This window comes from Anneissia japonica, unplaced genomic scaffold, assembly GCF_011630105.1.
Source record: "Anneissia japonica isolate Jap-2015-1 unplaced genomic scaffold, ASM1163010v1 scaffold287722_len911783_cov160, whole genome shotgun sequence".
NCBI lineage: Eukaryota > Metazoa > Echinodermata > Crinoidea > Comatulida > Comatulidae > Anneissia > Anneissia japonica.
This window is the reverse complement of record NW_022711579.1, coordinates 397,742-403,471: the sequence shown is the minus strand read 5'-3', so window position 1 is coordinate 403,471 and position 5,730 is coordinate 397,742. Positions and strand designations below refer to the sequence as shown.

General features: G+C 33.7%; 1 protein-coding gene across 2 annotated transcripts in view; it reads left to right on the top strand.

Annotated features, from left to right (window-relative positions):
• LOC117107538 overlaps nt 1-5,730 on the top strand; it is an 8,429-nt gene that overhangs the window by 1,111 nt on the left and 1,588 nt on the right. Inside the window, exon 1 of one of the 2 annotated variants that reach the window (XM_033249239.1) lies at nt 1,584-1,828. The exons of the other annotated variant lie outside the window; for it this stretch is intronic. The gene's annotated coding sequence lies outside the window, so the exon portion shown is untranslated. Of the gene's footprint in view, nt 1-1,583; nt 1,829-5,730 lie in introns of those variants that run through there. 2 annotated transcript variants of the gene reach the window in all.

Here is a 5,730-nt window from a genome sequence, read left to right as displayed (position 1 = left end):
GGCTTTTATAGCACGGGCAGGCTTGCTGGGGCTGACTTCTTGACTTTCCATTCCCTGCCATATCTGCGCGCGTATAGCAAATAATCGATCTATGGCCTCGTTAAATTTCTAATCAGCAACAGGTAGTTTTAATATTACGGTTCAAGAGAATTATATACAAATAATAATAATAATAATAATAATAATAATAATAATAATAATAATAATAATACAATAATAATAATAACAATAATAATAATAATAATAATAATAATAATAATTTATTTATTTGGCAAAGTAATTGTACAATCTTACCAGGAGCAAGGAATAAGAACGAGCCCAAACAGTAAAACTGCCCTTGCTCCATCATCAAAATATACAGTAAAGGCAAAAGAGAAACAAAAAATAAGTAAAACTGATTTATAATCAACTTAATTAACAAAATTAAAAACTTTAAAAAAATGAAAAAATCCTCATTTGAAATTGACTTAGAATTTTAGTACTGTAAACAAGAAAGGTACTAAATTTGTAAAAACAAGGAATATTTTAAAAAAACCCAGAAAAACATAAATCAGTACAGTATCTTGCGATCAAGTATTTAGTTAGTTGAGCTTTGAAATCAGAAATGGTTGAGGATTGCTGAATTTGTACTGGAAGTTGTTCCCAAAGTCTTGGAAAAATTACAAAAGATGAATTTAAGAAGGTATTGGTTTTGGCTTTCCAATGTATCAAACGCCCATCACACCTATCACTTGATCTAACAAAATCATTAAAGGAAGAGGGACAGTAGTAGGGTTATAAGTCTATGAACTTGAAACATATCTTCAATACTTAAAATAATATCTTTAATCTATATGAATATGAAGTCTCCCAAGTTTCTTCTTTTCTATGAATAATAATTCTAGTGGCTTTCCTCTGTACCCTCTCCAACCTACTAATATTCACATTTTCATTAGGCGCCCACATACAACAACAATATGTGAATAAGTGCTTTATACAGATTTAGCATTGCTAACCAAGACATTGCTTTACTGCATCTTGAAACAAAACCAAGAAGCTTGCTTGCCTTATTGCATACATAATTTAAATGGGAATGACATGTTAACCTATTATTAATATACGCACCAAGAAGTTTGAATTCATTGACTCTTTCTATCTTATAAGAGTTAATGTTATAATCACAGGAATGATTTTTTTTTTTACACCTAGTTAAACTCATGGTTGCACATTTAGAAGAATTTAATGGAAGTTTATTTTTAACTGACCATTCAAAAATCTTATTCAAATCACTTTGAAGCTTTAAGCAGTCACCACTTTCATGAATAGGCCTTGAAATAGTATTGTCATCCGCAAACTGAAAAAAATGTAGAGTTTAAACCATTCTCAAGATCAATTACAACAATAATATAATATAAAATTCTACAAATGAAAAGCAAACCATGACAAAGCATATTTCGTTCTTTTTCAACCATGTGTGAATACATCAATCAGTGACTGCTTTCTGAAAACAGTTCGTCGGCGTATTGTCACGCATAATCTCTCGGACTATTATTACCATAAGCATAGTAGAATAAACTGAATAATACCATAACCCGATGCAAAGATATAAAGTACAAGTAAAGCCCTTTTTATGTGGTATATAATTGTTCGTACTCGTAAGCCACAAGTGTTAATTTCATTGAATATCAAAAATGGCCGAAACGTATACTGTAAATGTTGATCTGGCAATTGAAACGAAAAGATGGTACCAATTTGTGAATGTTATTCATTGATCAGACCTAGCTTATCAGCATTTTGCTTTGAATGTTTTTTTTTTTAACTACTCTGCCGTATGTGACCTATATTAAGGGTGAGTTATTAGAATCGGTGTTACCCATATACGGTTTACCATTATGACAGATATAATTATGACAAGCATTTGGTCTAAGCAAAATTCAGATAGGCCTATAGTAGCAGTAACAGCAGCAGTGGTACAAGTAGGCCTACCAATAGTAATACAGTTGTAGTAGTAGGCCTATCAGTAGTGATATAGTAGTAGCAGCAGCAATAGTAATAGCTGCAGCAGTAGTTATAATAGTAATAAGTAAAAGTAGTAGTAGTAGTAGTAGTAGTAGTAGTAGTAGTAGTAGTTATAGTAGTAGTAGTAGTAGTAGTAGTAGTAGTAGTAGTAGTAGTAGTAGTAGTAGTAGTAGTAGTAGTAGTAGTAGTAGTAGTAGTAGTAGTAGTAGTAGTAGTAGTAGTAGTAGTAGTAGTAGTAGTAGTAGTAGTAGTAGTAGTAGTAGTAGTAGTAGTAGTAGTAGTAGTAGGGACGGTGGTGGTGGTGGTGTTGGTGGTGGTGGTGGTAGTAGTAGTAGAATTTAGTAGTAGGAGGAGTAGCAGCGCAGGCAACAGGCAGCAGTAGCAGTTAGTTGAATGCATGCAAAAAGTTGTAAGATGGTGTGATTTATTTTTCTTGCAGTGTGATTGTTACGAACAAGGCAATTCTATCATTTGATTAGATTGTGGACAATAGGCCTAAATGTGAATTGTGGATATATTTAGCAAAATACAGATGTCAACTCGGGTGGATGCAGACGGTGCGATCGCGCCGCATCCACCCCCGCCCCCACCTATTTTTTATTAAGAAAAATAATTGTTGTATTAACATTGTTGACATGAATTATTGGTAAAATTTTAAAGGTATGAGAGTGCAATTTCCGGCACCCAGAGGTCCCTATTCTCAAAATATGGTGTAACTATTATGAAAATAGGTAAAATAAATACATCAAAGACAATGTTTTATTTTCTATGGAACATCATACGTATTAAGTAGGTCTCTGTGGTTGCCGAGAATCGCTGATAAAAGATCATGAGAATTTGTTGGTGCTTCATATTGATTATATAATGGTGATGTGATGAAGATGAATATTACTATTAAAAGTGTCATTTCCGGTCATCTACAGGTACTAGCGTATTTCCCGACCTTTCAAAACAGATCTGCGCCCTTGCAAGCACCCCTACCGCCAAATTCTGTATCTGCCCCCAGCTTAATGTCCCTCGACAGAAATAAAGAGAGAGAGAAGAAAAAAAAAGGAAAATAAATAAATATGTAAAAATAAAATGAAAAAATAAAAGAAAATAAATACACCTAGCTAGACCCCAACCGACGCATGGGCTTGTACCGCCACTGCCAACCAGACATCTGTAGGCCTATAATGGTTAAGATAGGGTCCATTGATCCCAAAATTGGGCCCCATTCTCCAGGTCGATCTGGTACCAACATTTTTCTATAACCTACTCAAAATCTGTAATGCATGATCCTAGTAAACCATCATTTTGGGTAACTATACTGACAAAGAAAATTAATTCTGAGTTTATGTGGATTATTTATTGGAAGACCATGTTGTTGCTCTCCCTTCATACGTCGAGGAGCCACGGACTTCTCCGCAAAAATAACCAAATTTAATCATTGTATACGGTAGGCCTCCTAATAAAGACGTTGACGAATGCAACCTTAAGTACAAATACATTAAGCAAAACACCATTTCATCTAAGTGAATTAATATTGCTAATTCTGACCAACAACAATTTTGTTTTTGGCCACGGTATTTTTAAGCTTCTCTTTAACACACATTAAACAGAGATTATCAAGATGGTCTAAAGATAATAATGGTCTGTATTAATATTGGCCTGTTTTCTGTTATGAAATTGGTTCAACACTGTAGCGATTGAAATCATCATCATCATCATCATCATCATCATCATCATCATCATCATCATCATCATCATCATCATTATCATCATCATCATCATCATCATCAAAAACGTCTTTATGTCACTCTATAGACATGACGCTCTTTTTAGTTTTGTATTGGGCTCTGTATGTAATGAGTGTTCCCGGTTCTTTAAATGGAGCTCTTATTTTTACCTCAGAAATATTACGCATCCTTCTCAAAAACATTTTTTGATTAGGCGTTTATGCTTCTTTCTCTTTTAAGTGTCCGCCGTTAACGTGAATACACGAGAGAACTGTAAACATTGGCATTGGATGCCTACACTAAATTTAATTTACAGTATGTTGCTCTCAAAATTAAATTATAAGCTAGGCCTAGGTGCTATTCCTTTCTTACAAGATATTTTAATCCGTTTAGCTCTGCTTGTGTTGTGGATATGTAGGAGAAGCAGTGGCGGATCTAGTAGGGGGGGGGGGGGGGGGGGGGATTGGGCGGGGGTGGGAGGTGTGGTTTTGGTCTGGGCGCAGATCTGTTTCTAAAGGTGAAGGGACACTTTGTGAGTCCACACAAATTTTATGAAATAGCTGTAGATGACAGGAAATGACACTTTTATATAGTAAAATTCATCGTCATCACATCACCATTATATAGTCAAAATGACCTTTTACCAGCGATTTTCGGCAACCATAGATGTCTAATTAATATATTTGATGTAGTTTAAAAAACAAAACTTTAAACAACATGGTTTTTGATGTATTACTTTTGATCTACCTTCTTCAAAGCCTAAGGGCTGAGGTGAGAAATTTGGGGAAATCTCTAGTTGCCGGAAATGACACTCTTATAGGGCAAAATTCATCGTCATCTAATTAATCGCTGTGACGTTTCATTGAAAATAAACTCGATTTTCTTTGATGTATTTTTAATTTACTTTACCTATTATTATTATTATTATTATTATTATTATTATTATTATAATTTACTTTACCTATTATTATTATTATTATTATTATTATTATTATTATTATTTTTATTATTTTTATTATTATTATTACACTCTTTTTCTAATACTTTTCAAATTATAACAAAGACACGCGCACTCGAGTCGTGTAGGCCTATTATAAGTAATTCAGATGTTTGTGGGCAGAGATAGAGAACCGATTTTACAACACCATTTCGTTAAAACAAGTGTCATCAATGCAGTTCATTTTAACAATTTTCAGGAATCTCCGAATTGGCTTATGAAATTACAGTATTACATTGCGGACGAAAAGTGAGGGGAACAACTCCCCACTCCATTACAAATATTTGAGGACGTATTCCCCTGTCCTCTTTGATCATAGATTTTTGGAGGGGTGTCCGCTTCCACTTGAGATGTTTTTGGAATTAGTAAACGGCTAGACGCTGTTGGATGACAACTGAAAAGAATAGAAAGCGTATGTTTCATGACAGTATACATGTATACTCGAGAAGCACACACACATACACACACACATACACACACACACACAAGACAAGTGACAATTTTTTGTTAGTCACCGAAGGGGGGTGGCTAGTCACAGTATTCACCCCCGTCTAGCTCCGCCACTGGAGAAGGCATGAGATATTACCCGCGTATTATATTAGGTGGTGTAATATTTTAACGTTTTTAAATTGTTCCTAATGTAATGTCTCTAGTTATGTCTTTTTTTATTTGTATGTATTCCGGCTCATGTTTTATTACAATTTGATCACAACCTGTATGTACATATAAATATAAATAATCAAAGGTATATATATATATATAATTATATATATATATATATATACATATATATAACATAAATCAAGGTAGCCGTTAACACTGTTAAATCATATATAAATAATCAAAGAAAGGTAAATATAGTGTTCAAATAAAGGACTTAATAAATACATCGTGTAGCATAGCTCTCATATGATTTAACAGTGTTAACGGCTACCTTGATTTATGTTATATGCACCTATTTGTTTATAGCCGTACCTATTGTGTAATAGAGTGTATCTGGTGGTATTTGAATCTCTT